General features: G+C 44.1%; 1 protein-coding gene across 1 annotated transcript in view; it reads left to right on the forward strand.

The window, feature by feature from the left end:
* Nucleotides 1–2,122: 2,122 nt before the first annotated feature.
* LOC139450155 (uncharacterized) overlaps nt 2,123–15,683 on the forward strand; it is an 88,052-nt gene continuing 74,491 nt past the window's right edge. Inside the window, exon 1 of the mRNA XM_071231823.1 lies at nt 2,123–2,188. The gene's annotated coding sequence lies outside the window, so the exon portion shown is untranslated. The remainder of the gene's footprint in view (nt 2,189–15,683) is intronic.

Consider the following 15,683-nt stretch of genomic DNA (forward strand, 5'->3'; position numbering starts at 1 on the left):
CTCACTGCATGACCATTTCAGAGTATCATCACAACTAAGAAATTGGATTCCCTCTGCTGATCAGTGTCCCAGAAATAGCTTTGTCAGCACTAAGATTGTAAAAGGTGTAAAGTGGAATGCATCTGAAACTACACTTTGTTCGTAGCCGAATGCAAACTGACGTTCTTCACCACAACACAACCGATATCTTAAAGGTACAAGACAGTAGGTTAAGACATGTTACACTACGATACAACACTGACATTGCACGCCATACAGCATATTCAATTAAATGTTGGAGAACTTAAGAAATATGAATTGATTGATTATATGATTTCTTTTCGCACTTTCTGACCACAGGCATTCAAAAGAAAAATATTTCATAAAAGAACTAGACACGGTGTTCCCAAAGTGGCAAAAATATGAGGTCTGCATCATGTCGGGCGTTCCTCCCTCATCAACTGACACAACGCTTCATAACTGGAATACTGTTCAAAACCCATCCCAGATACATACTGAACTGCAGGGTAAAAGAAAGTATTGGTCCATGTTTGGTGGTGGCAAAAACGAAGTTATGTTATGTTTTGGACCATACGTTTGTTGTGCTTCGGCGACTGCTTTCAGCCTAGTAACGTTTTGATAACGCTTGTTTACGTCTGTGAGCCAGCAATAAAGCAATGGAAACAATCTAACATCTACTTCCCCGAAGGGCGCAAGATGATGGCTTCGGTTTTCTGGCATTCCACGGGAATCCTACTGGGGCACTACCTTCCGAAAGGTCAGACAATTACTGTCAATACTATACAAATCTGCTTAATGCATCTAGGCAAAGCTAAACGTCGTGAAAAAAACTCGCTTCAGGTGTGTTGTTCCACCAGGAAATGCACCCGTGCACAAGTCTGTGCCTGATAATCCGGAATCACCAGATTAGGCACCGTCACCGTCTGAAGAAAGTGAGTGAGTGAGTTGGGTTTAACACCGCTTTTAACGGTTACAGTATTCCAGTTATATCGCGTCCTGTCTGCTTAATGTGGGAAGAAAGCCAGAAGTGATGCAGGTCTCACACGTTTACCACTTCGGTGAAACCAACGAGCACGGGTATGGTGCTGACAAACCTAGAAACATAATCGGGGCTAACCGGGATTCGAACCCACAATCATAGGTTTCTGGCTTGCCCAAGGGACGCAAATCTGCACAGCGAATCGCGCCGCCTTAGACGACTGGGCCACCCGTGCCCACTCCGTCTGAAGAAAGAAATGTCCAGCAAGCGTTATTCCAATGATGATGACGTTATTTCTGTGGAGGACGTATTACACAACTAGGAGCAATCCTTGTACACTCCAGGCACTCCAGGCACTCCAGGATCTTTGGCAGAAGTTGTGGTGACCTCGGAGAGGATTATGTTGAAAAATAATTCGCAACCAACTCCATAAACGCAGGCCATTATAGAATCTTTCAACCACCTTCGCACATCAGTGTTCCCTCGATGATCGCCCGGAAGACGGGTTCCGGGCAAACAGGTCATCATGTCAGAACGGCCTCGAAAGGTGAAGTCAAAACGTTTTTGTGTAACATTAATTGCATGATATGCATTATATGCCTTGTATAACAATTCCAAAAAACATATGCACACAGATCCTAATTAAGCACTAACACGGCACTACACATCACTATCACATATTAAGCCCTTGGTCCATCCTGCTGACATGGAATATTCATATATTATTATCATTGACATTTTGACTTTTTTATTGTGGCTGTTATGACTTTTTTATTGTGGCTGTTATGACTTTTTTGTGGCCGTTTTGACTTCAACCAGAACACGGATCATGGGTAAACCAAACAGGCAGATCACCTCGGGTTCCACGACATGCCCACACCTAGCTGAGGACATGGTGGCCTTGGAATCAACAAAATGCCGCTCATTCAACAGACACGTCTGAAGAGATGTAATGATATCTCATTCATAACTGAAGTAAGCTGAACAGAGTCGAGCAGTATATTTAGATCCATGTCTACTGGAGCAGGTTACAATGACCTAGGTGCAGTCACGACGCTGGATCGAGTGAGTTGGGTTTAACACCTCATGTAACAAGCTCCTTACAGCGATAGTCCGTTCGTGGAGCTCTCTCTACAATCGCTGCCACCATTCACAGCTCTCGACCGTGCTTGGCAGGTTGCGTGGAGTTTACTCTAAATCGTCCGGCTGGTATGTTTATAAACATATAGTGACAATGCTCTTCCCCAGTTAAATTGTTTTGTTTTTTTGTTCATTTTGAAATTCTATTTCAGATCGACTATAATGTAATTAGCATAATGAGAATGTAAGGGGGCAGATGCGTGCTGTTCTGTTAGACTGCAATCTCGAATCAATCTGATTAAACAAACAAGCAAACAAACGTTAACGTATCTGGGAAATAGCAAGTCAATCGTAGACCTTTAGACATTTCACTTTAATGGCATTCCCACAGACACACATAAAACCATACATGAAATTATTTTGGGGGTTTGAGGGAACACGATTTTGTTCAAGCTATTGGCCGCGTACACTCTTGTGTTAGCGATGTTACTGGCATATAGACGGGCATAAACACAAACCAGACACCATATAATAGATCTATTATATGGTCTCCGCACAAAACTGCATCGTACATTGAATATACGCGGACACGAACGCACACCTACTCCACGTGTGTACATATGTTACACCCAATCTGTGCAACTGCCCATTGCGCGCAATGGACAATACAGCTTGCCCTATGCACGCAATGGACAATACAGCTTGCCCTATGCACGCAATGGACAATACAGCCTGCCCTATGCACGCAATGGACAATACAGCCTGCCCTATGCACGCAATGGACAATACAGCTTGCCCTATGCACGCAATGGACAATACAGCTTGCCCTATGCACGCAATGGGCAATACAGCTTGCCCTGTGCATGTAATGGGCAATACAGCTTGCCCTATGCACGCAATGGACAATACAGCTTGCCCTATGCACGCAATGGGCAATACAGCTTGCCCTGTGCATGTAATGGGCAATACAGCTTGCCCTATGTACGCAATGGGCAATACAGCTTGCCCTGTGCACGCAATGGACAATACAGCTTGCCCTGTGCATGTAATGGTCAATACAGCTTGCCCTATGCACGCAATGGACAATACAGCTTGCCCTATGCACGCAATGGACAATACAGCTTGCCCTATGCACGCAATGGACAATACAGCTTGCCCTATGCACGCAATGGGCAATACAGCTTGCCCTGTGCATGTAATGGTCAAAACAGCTTGCCCTATGCACGCAATGGGCAATACAGCTTGCCCTATGCACGCAATGGACAATACAGCTTGCCCTATGCACGCAATGGGCAATACAGCTTGCCCTGTGCATGTAATGGGCAATACAGCTTGCCCTATGTACGCAATGGGCAATACAGCTTGCCCTGTGCACGCAATGGACAATACAGCTTGCCCTATGCACGCAATGGACAATACAGCTTGCCCTATGCACGCAATGGGCAATACAGCTTGCCCTGTGCATGTAATGGTCAATACAGCTTGCCCTATGCACGCAATGGACAATACAGCTTGCCCTATGCACGCAATGGACAATACAGCTTGCCCTATGCACGCAATGGGCAATACAGCTTGCCCTGTGCATGTAATGGGCAATACAGCTTGCCCTATGTACGCAATGGGCAATACAGCTTGCCCTGTGCACGCAATGGACAATACAGCATGCCCTGTGCATGTAATGGTCAATACAGCTTGCCCTATGCACGCAATGGACAATACAGCTTGCCCTATGCACGCAATGGACAATACAGCTTGCCCTATGCACGCAATGGGCAATACAGCTTGCCCTGTGCATGTAATGGGCAATACAGCTTGCCCTATGTCCGCAATGGGCAATACAGCTTGCCCTATGTACGCAATGGTCAATACAGCTTGCCCTCTGCACGCTTGCCCTCTGCAAACAATTATCAGCTCGTTGCATGCAATGGGCAAAAGTTGTGAATGAAAAATAATTTTCTAAATATTCCATGTCTGCTCTACAAACAATTACGAGTTGGCTCATCTGTGACAGTCTCTCTCCCAGACCCGAGAGAATATAATTGAAAAAGGAGTCCAACTCAAGTCTAGATTGCTCTGAAATAAAGAATTATCCTGGGCTCTGCTTCAATATTTTCTTTTATTTTGTAGATATAAAATGTTAAATATGTTAAATACCTATTTCTGGGACTAAATGTCAGTCTCTCATCTGTGGGCAACACACATTTTTGGAAGTTACACCCCTCAATGTTTGTTGAATAAGATGGGATTTAGTATCCGTGTTGTGTGAGGGTCGATCAATCACGCAACAAGATATATTTTTGCACATAATTACACACAGCGAAACACCTCCAATTCCGGTCGCTTCTACACGACAGACATTTTTCTCTGAAAGAATCAGCCACAGAAATTGTTTTGGACTGGCCACATTTTTTCAGGATATATTTATACATTTCAGTGAACATGTTTATTCGAAATATGGAGTATGTTTAAGTTTCCCAGTATTTAAATGTAATGACAATTTCCTTTACAAATACAATCAGCCACCTGCACCCTGCCCGCCAAAACAGGTTGGCCCCTTGCAATTTCCTAATGTACGCAACATCCAGCCACAGTCTTGAATGAACTCCTGATTGTGAATCAGGTTTTGATAGCACGGCCATTGACAGATTTATAACCTATAAATGCATTCAAGCCATATCAAATGACTTGTTTGAGCACGCTGACGCGCAACATGTCGGCATGTTTACTGTTAATCCATTATGCAGCTGTTCCGGTGTTCTTGGTCTGTTTCACACATTACATGCAGTGACGTGTGTTCGTGGGATCCCCAGTATTCATGCTGTTTACACTCGTCAAGCAACGTACACGTCTCGACTTGAACTATACTTCTATATTCATGCGTCAATTCATAGAGAAACTTGGATAGTTTTATATCCTACGATTAATGTTGCCCAATTCTGCATTTATTATTGCTCAGGGGAGGGAACACTGGTCAAAGGGGGGATAACTCTAAACACTACCGCAGGCACATTCAATCTATTCAGAAATTTTAATTCGACATTCGTCATAACTCGCCCCTTTCCGCAGCCTGCAAGAAGACTCGTCCCACCCTAACCACCCCCAACCCCCACCCCCACCCCCAAACGTTGAATGTAATGTGCGAAAATATGAAAAACCAATCAGACTGCGCGTATGATGTCAAGTACTTCAGTCAAAGAAACCCTCAGGAATAATTTTTGAATTTACATATGTCTTGCATCTAATGATATACCCAACATACAGTTAAATGTGTTTGAACATGCTGTATAATACCATAAGTCCAGATGTATTTTAAATAGCATCTGGAAAATATATATATGGGGAAAATATACATGAATTATTACGCAACGAGTTGACAATTCTTTTAGCTATGCTCGTTTGTGTTTAGACGGAACCTAGTTGGGAAGAAATAGCCATGAGAGGGGCACGAGTCGCTATCAGGCTTGTCCCGGAATAACACGAGTTGGTCACAAATGATTCGATTAATGTGATGGGCTTCTTTTACCATGGTTACTATTACTACGACTACTAATACTATTACAGTCATATTTCCATCTCACCCCACCGGGTACCCATTGTTATTGCTGGGTGAACAGAGGCACATTTCGAAAAAGTTACTTGCCAAAGGTGACAGCACATGTGCAACATGTGCTTAAGTGTGGAGCAGGACCGAAGCCCTAAAAACTACTACTACTTCTACTGACCGCCTCCGTGCTCTAGTTGGAGAGCGTCAGCCATAAATTTAGCCTCGGCAAGTCTAGTTAAAACTAAACCAAGTCTAGTAACAAATGAAAACAGTAGAGTGAGTGAGTGAGCATGGTTTTACGCCGCTTTTAGCAATATTCCAGCAATATCACGGCGGGGGACACCAGAAATGGGCTTCACACACTGTCCCCATGTTGGGAATCGAACCCAGGTCTTTAACCACTAGTCTACCCGACCGCCCCCTGAAAACAGTAGAAGAGGAAAGGTCCTTTTGAACACACAAAAAATACAATTACTTTGAAGAAAAGTTTTCAAAGTGTTAGTCTACCATATAGTATATATATAATGTTATAATGTGGAAACCCACCCACTGATCGATCCGTGTTAGCTATCGTTCTACTCAGTAGGTAAAGGGTAGAAATTCAGATGTCTTCGACCCAATCATCTGATAAAAAAATTGATTAATACACAATATGTGATACCTATTTAAGTACAGTTGAAAATAATCTTCATATGCTTTGGTAAAGGGAGGGGTGTGTAATTCTTAATGTTTTTAATTTATTTATGACATTATTATCGACATCATCTGCATTTACTGTCTCGTTGTTTTTCCCCCATCTCATAGAAAACACAGCCACTAAGTACAGGATACGAACACCTCTGTACCTCTGGTAAACTCATCGTCAATCTAGACATGTATTTATTTGCATTGAAACAATAAAATAGAAAATGATGGACAATTTAACGATAAGCCTTATCGCAAAGGAAATATATATCATCCTCGTAGGCGCAAGCGCTAAATAAGCCTTCATTATTATTCCAGGTGTAAGAACAAACCCGGTCTTCTTCATTGGCGTCTTCGAACCAAAAGAGTATAATACATATGTTTTGCTGATTGAAAAAACAAAACACTCCTTCTTTCATTTTGGCCCTGGTCACGTTTCTTACCGTATCTCTTAAACACAGGATCTGTCGTGGTTTTTATAAAGATCTGCAAGCAGGGAGATTGGTTTCCGAGCTGTTCTGCTTGTCGTGTCATTCTTGGAGATCTGTGCTTGACTTATTGTTGCGAAAACTTTAATTTCTTTTTAGATTACGACAGTATGTGTGTTTGAGTGCATTGAAAACAAACATGTTTTTTTTTTTTAACAATTGCTGCAGGAAGTGTCACGCAGATGCATCTGAAAATAATGCAGTACGGCAGGACTTAAACATTTCTGTTTCCGTGTATTTGTATGGCTGGGAGTAAACATCGGAGGTAAAATCGTATCAATGGCAGGCTTCAAGACGGTCAGTTGAAATAATACCTTATAAAGTGTGTCAAGAATATAGTAATGTACATTACAAGTATGGAGCTAGACTGGCATCTAGTCTTTGAAATGAACATATTTTGCAGAAAAAAACAGTTGTTAAATTTTGTTATAAAATATAATAAAAAGGAGCCCGGAGACTTTCTTCATTTTCAGATACTGTAGTAATCTAGACTTGCTAAACATTATTGACTTGCATGGACTGTATCGGATATATTTGTTTTAGGGTCTGTATGACGGACTGGTATGGAGCGTGATTCCCAAAGCGTAAAACGTGGCAGTCAACAGAGACCCTTTCTACAAAGCTTTCTTTGCCCTTCGATGATCGAAAGTCAATGCTGAAGTATGGAAGTTACGATCACCTTAGCGCTAAGATCGTTTTGAGGAACGGGGCTCTAGATTTGGTTTGACTAAGGGTCATCCGTGGACAATTCCGGATAAAGTCTGATTCACTCCGCGAATATGTATAATCCCGGAAATAATGATCATATTTATATTCCCTGCATGAAAAATGTCTTTCTCTCAGTCACCCTGCATATCAGAGCCGAATTACCTGAATTGATATTGTTCCATTCATGTCCATGTAGCAGAGCGTGGAGTCGTCCCACAGATGACATACTTACCTTGTGAGTGTAGCAGTGTGGAGTCGTCCCACAGATGACATACTTACCTTGTGAGTGTAGCAGTGTGGAGTCATCCCACAGATGACATACTTACCTTGTGAGTGTAGCAGTGTGGAGTCGTCCCACAGATGACATCCTTACCTTGTCAGTGTAGCAGAGCGTGGAGTCATCCCACAGATGACATACTTACCTTGTCAGTGTAGCAGAGCGTGGAGTCGTCCCACAGATGACATACTTACCTTGTCAGTGTAGCAGAGCGTGGAGTCGTCCCACAGATGACATACTTACCTTGTCAGTGTAGCAGAACGTGGAGTCGTCCCACAGATGACATACTTACCTTGTCAGTGTAGCAGAACGTGGAGTCGTCCTACAGATGACATCCTGAGCTTGTCAGTGTAGCAGAGCGTGGAGTCGTCCCACAGATGACATCCTTTCCTCGTCAGTGTAGCAGAACGTGGAGTCGTCCCACAGATGACATCCTTACCTTGTCAGTGTAGCAGAGTGTGGAGTCGTCCCACAGATGACATCCTTTCCTCGTCAGTGTAGCAGAACGTGGAGTCGTCCCACAGATGACATCCTTACCTTGTGAGTGTAGCAGTGTGTGGAGTCGTCCCACAGATGACATCCTTACCTCGTCAGTGTAGCAGAGCGAGGAGTCGTCCCACAGATGACATCCTTACCTTGTGAGTGTAGCAGTGTGTGGAGTCATCCCACAGATGACAAACTTTACGTTGTCAGTGTAGCAGAGCGTGGAGTCATCCCACAGATGACATCCTTACCCTGTCAGTGTCGCAGAGTGTGGAGTCGTCCCACCGATGACATACTTACCCTGTCAGTGTAGCAGAGTGTGGAGTCGTCCCACCGATGACATCCTTACCTTGTCAGTGTAGCAGAGTGTGGAGTCGTCCCACCGATGACATACTTACCCTGTCAGTGTAGCAGAGTGTGGAGTCGTCCCACAGATGACATCCTTACCTTGTCAGTGTAGCAGAGTGTGGAGTCGTCCCACCGATGACATACTTACCCTGTCAGTGTAGCAGAGTGTGGAGTCGTCCCACAGATGACATACTTACCCTGTCAGTGTAGCAGTGTGGAGTCGTCCCACAGATGACATACTTACCTTGTCAGTGTAGCAGTGTGGAGTCGTCCCACAGATGACATACTTACCTTGTCAGTGTAGCAGTGTGGAGTCGTCCCACCGATGACATACTTACCCTGTCAGTGTAGCAGAGTGTGGAGTCGTCCCACCGATGACATACTTACCTTGTCAGTGTAGCTGTGTGGAGTCGTCCCACAGTTGACATCCTTACCTTGTCAGTGTAGCAGTGTGGAGTCGTCCCACCGATGACATACTTACCCTGTCAGTGTAGCAGAGTGTGGAGTCGTCCCACCGATGACATACTTACCTTGTCAGTGTAGCAGTGTGGAGTCGTCCCACAGATGACATACTTACCTTGTCAGTGTTTGCAGTGTGGCGTCGTCCCACAGATGACATCCTTACCTTGTCAGTGTAGCAGTGTGTGGAGTCGTCCCACAGATGACATCCTTACCTTGTCAGTGTAGCAGTGTGTGGAGTCATCCCACAGTTGACATCCTTTCCTTGTCAGTGTAGCAGTGTGTGGAGTCATCCCACAGTTGACATCCTTACCTTGTGAGTGTAGCAGTGTGTTGAGTCATCCCACAGATGACATCCTTACCCTGTCAGTGTAGCAGAGCGTGGAGTCGTCCCACATATGACATACTTACCCTGTCAGTGTAGCAGTGTGGAGTTGTCCCACAGATGACATCCTTTCCTTGTCAGTGTAGCAGAGCGTGGAGTCGTCCCACAGATGACATCCTTACCTTGCCAGTGTAGCAGAGCGTGGAGTCGTCCCACAGATGACATCCTTACCTTGCCAGTGTAGCAGTGTGGAGTCGTCCCACAGATGACATACTGACCCTGTCAGTGTAGCAGTGTGTGGAGTCATCCCACAGTTGACATCCTTACCTTGTGAGTGTAGCAGTGTGTTGAGTCATCCCACAGATGACATCCTTACCCTGTCAGTGTAGCAGAGCGTGGAGTCGTCCCACAGATGACATCCTTACCTTGTCGGTGTAGCAGTGTGGAGTCGTCCCACAGATGACATACTTACCTTGTCTATGTAGCAGAGCGTGGAGTCGTCCGACAGATGACATCCTTTCCTTGTCAGTGTAGCAGAGCGTGGAGTCGTCCCACAGATGACATCCTTACCCTGTCAGTGTAGCAGAGCGTGGAGTCGTCCCACAGATGACATACTTACCTTGTGGGTGTAGCAGAGCGTGGAGTCGTCCCACAGATGACATACTTACCTTGTCAGTGTAGCAGGGCGTGGAGTCGTCACACAGATGACCTACTTACCTTGTCAGTGTAACAGTGTGGAGTCGTCCCACAGATGACATCCTTTCCTTGTCAGTGTAGCAGAGCGTGGAGTCAACCCACAGATGACATCCTTACCTTGTCAGTGTAGCAGAGCGTGGCGTCGTCCCACAGATGACATCCTTACCTTGTCAGTGTAGCAGAGCGTGGAGTCGTCCCACAGATGACATCCTTTCCTTGTCAGTGTAGCAGAGCGTGGAGTCGTCCCACAGATGACATCCTTTCCTTGTCAGTGTAGCAGAGCGTGGAGTCAACCCACAGATGACATCCTTACCTTGTCAGTGTAGCAGAGCGTGGCGTCGTCCCACAGATGACATCCTTACCTTGTCAGTGTAGCAGAGCGTGGAGTCGTCCCACAGATGACATCCTTTCCTTGTCAGTGTAGCAGAGCGTGGAGTCGTCCCACAGATGACATCCTTTCCTTGTCAGTGTAGCAGAGTGTTGCGTAGTCCCACAGATGACAGCCTTTCCTTGTCACTGTAGCAGAGCGTGGAGTCGTCCCACAGATGACATCCTTTCCTTGTCAGTATAGCAGAGCTTGGCGTCGTCCCACAGATGACATCCTTTCCTTTTCAGTAGAGCAGAGTGTGGAGTCGTCCAACAGATGACATACTTACCTTGTGAGCTTGCTGACGTGGTTAACCACTTTGGTCATGTGGACAAGGCGTCCGACCTCGACCAGAATGTCCGTGGTTCGAATCCCATCACGGGACTCGAAAATTTTTTTGGGGCCGCTACATCTACATTTTATTAACTAGATTGTTACAGTTTTCAATATCTAGGCTTTTTTTATATCAGCTGAAGCTAGAACATTATACAATCACTCATGCTCCTACGTCTTCGTACAATCATTCATGGCATCTAGGTCCTCCTACAATCAACCCTGGCGTCTATGACATCATACAAATAACCATGTCTTCCAGAGTGAATAATTCAGTGAGTATGGTTTTACACCGCTCTTAGCAATATTCCGGCAATATAAGGGTGGGGGACATTGTACCCATGTGGGCAATCGAACCCTGGTCTTCGGCTTGATGAGCGAACGCTTTAACCACAAGGCTACCCCACCACTCCGGCTCCCTAGACATTATACAATGATTACAATCATGGCTTCTTGGACATCCTGCATGATGAAATGTCTCGGCGTATGCACAGTGTTTTCCAGCTACAGCACAACCGACTCTAAATAATCGAGTGTTAAGCAGCTCTCAAACTTTGCCGAGTTGCGTCCCGAGGATGGACCCGAGCTGACTCGGGAGTACTCGTATGGAGCTCGTAGCGAGGTCGTACGAAACTCGGGGTAATTCGGGATACCTCGTACTGATTTACAAGAGTTTTGGAACTGCTCAAAACACCCGGGCCGCCAGCCAACTCCTAGTAAACTCGTAACAAACTCCTACTCGTAGTACCCTCGTGGCGACCTCGTGGTGCTCGTACAGAACCCGTATGAGGATCGTCTGCAAAATTTATTGCCGAGTTGACCGAGTCTAATACGAGCTGTACGAGTGTAACTCCCGCCGAATTATTTAGCAGCTCGTAGCTACCTCGTTCCAAAGTGATACCAAACTCGTACAGCTCGTATCGAGATCGTTGTGCTCGAATGCAACTCTTAATAGACTCCTATTGGACTCCTATTGCACTATTATGGGGCTCGTAACACACTCGTAGCGTACTCGTTTGATACTGGTCTATATGTAGTCTCTTTCCGAGTCCTAACCTCGGCAAAGTGTGAGAGCTGCTTTTGCAACCTTGTGGTTACTATCATGAGCAACACCCTGAGCCACCGAGGCACGGCGGTATGCAACCCCTTGTCACTGAGCCTGGCCATCCAATAATAGAGTGTTGGGACCGTGTTTTAGAAAGTTAAAGTTTTGACTCATTTCTGTAATATTCTCGTCGCTATGCAGGATTGCTCATACCACGTAAACTGTTGATCACTCCGCCATGAACACTGTGTCTGATAACTGATGTAGAGAGAAGGAACTTAATGTTCAAATCTTATTTCTGAAAACAAAATGTATATGGTATGATCACAAATTCAGAAAATATGTGCAATTCTAGAAGCATTCCTTGAAAACTCTGATTTTGTATATTCCCGCAAAACGCAAACTTAAGAACGCCTCGAATTTATCATTATTTTTACAAAATAGTGAACACTCAAAAAATATTTCATCTCTGTCGGTCCTAAATGTCTTGCCTTGTGAATATGAACTTGAAAGAAGTGATTCATTCACCACGCAAACAGAGTTGTCACTATGTATTGATCTAGAACTACTTACACAAGATAGCATCATTGGGTGGTGTTCCTAATAACATCAAGCCATTACAGTTATGTCATGTGCAGTGTATATTCCTGATCAACAAGGATTTCAGTGAGACTCTTGATCTTCATGATCTATACATGTCGCACTGTGTTACATCAGCGTAATCATTTGTTGAACATGTATACACAAATGAAATTTTGTTTTGGAGATTATTTAAAAACGACTTTCATGAACAAGAGAAGAGATACCGTTATAACAGTCGGTTATGAACGTTTTAATACGCTGAAGTCAGCCGTTTTACAAGCACGTAATATCTTTATTAAAATGATCGAATCTAAATCTAGCAAACCAGTGGCTTGGTACTTGAAACCACTGCGTGTGATGACAGACAGTGGCTAGGTCACACATTGTAACCATCCGATCTATATTTCAGTTGTCTCTAACGATACCGCGAATCCTGGCAGTAGTGTGTGAGTGCAAGTGACATAAAACATAATACAAGCAACGATATCGCTGTAAGTTTGGTGATGTGGAATTGTTTTCATTTTGATAAGGAAATAATTTAAATTTTTACGTTTTCTTATTTTCAACATTTCTTTCAGTAAATTCCCTATCTGTCAAGTTTCATGTTCAGACATGTTTGATTCACATCTGTGTATTTGTATGTTGGTTTAGAAAAAAGGCCGGGTCAGTTTTGTCTCATTTCCTCCCCAAAGTAGCAACGTAAATCATATCACGTTTCTAATTTTTCCGAGTCCATTGTGGTTATTATTACAACTCAACTTCCAACACAATAACACAACTACAGAGCCGACACCGGAAATTGTCTACACTAATTCCTGCATAGAACAGACACCTGATATCATTCTATCACGTCTGCGTAAACATCCTTGGGCGTTTGTGACTCAGTAAGAATAAATATAGTTCATGTTTGCATGCATGTTGACAAAATTGGTGTTTTTTGTTTGTTTGAGAAGGAAGAACTGTCAAACCGAGGTGTCACTATGTCTATGTGTTTGTTAGTTGTTTGACGATGCACTGCAATATTCCAGCTATATGACGGCGGTATATAAATAATCGAGTATAGACCAGACAATCCAGTGATTGACATCAGGAGCATTGATCTAAGCAATTGGGATACGATGACCTGTATCAACCAAGCCCCGAACCTGACCACCGACCCGTTAGTCACATCTTTAGGAAAAACGGACAAAAAGCAATACAATCTAGATATAATCAATAGGACAAAGTGTGATCAAACACCAAACATTTCCTTGAACACGGTAACTGGTGTTTGAGATTTATAGAATGATGGCATGTTCAGCTATGATATGAGCCAATATTTTGCTTCCGCAACGCAATCTCGTTTCAGGTGAATACATTATTCGATATTTGGGAGACAAAAGTCCTCCCTGGGGCTGGGTTAGATGGGGTTAACCTAGAGGGTAGAGCGTCGCCCGTCATGTTCAAGACCTGAGTTCTGTTCCCTGAATAATACAAGTGGTGAAATCCATTCATGCTGCCCCGTGTTATTGCCACTCGCCAAAATGTGGTGAAATGGGGTTTCATGGGGGAATCTCGCGTTTAAGATTATTACCCGTCCATAGCGATGTGTGTGCGTGTGTGCGTGCGTGCGTGCGTGCGTGTGCGTGCGTGCGCGCGTGTGTGTGTATGTGAGTGTGAGTGTGTCTGTTTGTGTGGCTGTTTGTATCGGACCTGAATAATACCGGTATCATAGTCCTAGCAACTCGGACACAGTACAATGACATCGAGCCGACCAGTCCTTCTTTTAGCCCCTTTTTGCCGACCAGACAGGGTAACAAGTATCGTCTTTTAACCTCTTTGGTTTGAAGCGACTGGGAATCGAACCACCGACCTGGGCAGCCGCTATATCCACGAGACCATGAAGGCTCTCCTATTTACTGACAGTCATATTCAAACCCTCACTCACTCCGTGTGATATTTAGTTACACGCTGATTACAAGGCTGGCTGTGCTGAGTGTAGAGCGTGACTCGTTATCCACACTGAAACACACCCATACTCAATGTACACTGTGTGATATATTCACTGTCACACAGCTCTAAGGTTGATAAAAACATATTGGTTTTCCTGAACACTCACCAACACAGTATTTCTTTGATGCGGGTCTACTTGACCCGGAAACACTTCACATCCGTCTAACTGTGTGTGGCATCATGGGAAACTAAATTCCCGGACATCTTTGTTTCATAATAAACAATTACTGCTCCCTTTAATCAGCGTGCACGCGATATTGCACAGACGACAATGTCATCTGCTTCTTTTCAAAAGGCGTTCCGTTTTAGAGTTCAGGTAAAACATCTCTCTGTTAAACAAACCCGGGGTTCTTTAAGAAATAATATGGTGTTGGTCTGTTTTGAATTATTGTGCGTGCAGATGAGAGCGATTAAAGTAGCAACATTTTTCTCACTAATCAGGATGGGATGTTTGGCTTGTTGTTTGAAGAAGTGCGTGTGTTTTAATGGTGTATTCAGGACATTTGTTTTACTCAACACATGACGCATGGCGTTCAACAAACAATATTTCAGTGAATTCCGCGCAAATTTGTTGTACCAGTATTTTTACTTATGAATTATGTTTCGTTTCTTTCATGTTTAACGACGCCCTGGGCAATATTCCATCTATATAACCGCGGCTTGTAAATAGTCGAGTCTGGATCAGACAATCCAGAGATTGACATCAAGAGCAACAATCTTCCCGTTTGGGATACGATGACATGCATCAACTATGTCAGCGAGCCCGATCTCCCGATCCAGTCGGTCACCTCATACGACAAGCATTGGTTGCTGTAGATCAGTTCTAACCCGAATCTGCACGGGGATTATCAATTACCGCTTTGTTTTGAGTGTGAATAATGTGTTTCGAGCAACTATATACGTTTCAGTGTATATTATATTGTTTACTACGACGTGAGCTTTGTATACATAAGCTTTGTATGAACGGAAACAGAATAAAATACAGTCAAACACTGTTGTGTCGAAGTTGAAGGGACTGACGAAAAGCCTTCGAATAATCCGAGGTTCGACACAACCGAAAATAATGCATAAAGAGGGAACACGCAGGGACAAAGATTTTTGTTCGCGATAACTATAAGTTCGGCGCATCAAAATTCGACACAGTGATGTTTGACCATTACGTTTTTCGTAGGAGGAAAGCTTTTAGTGTCCCTCTTCGCAGTCGTCCACCACTTTGATACTACCGACGTGCACGGTATGGTGCTGACAAACCAAGCATCATATCAGGGAGAATAGGAGATTCGAACCCACGAT

This window comes from Haliotis cracherodii, unplaced genomic scaffold, assembly GCF_022045235.1.
Source record: "Haliotis cracherodii isolate W230 unplaced genomic scaffold, xgHalCrac1.p SCAF_8, whole genome shotgun sequence".
Taxonomy (NCBI): Eukaryota; Metazoa; Mollusca; class Gastropoda; order Lepetellida; family Haliotidae; genus Haliotis; species Haliotis cracherodii.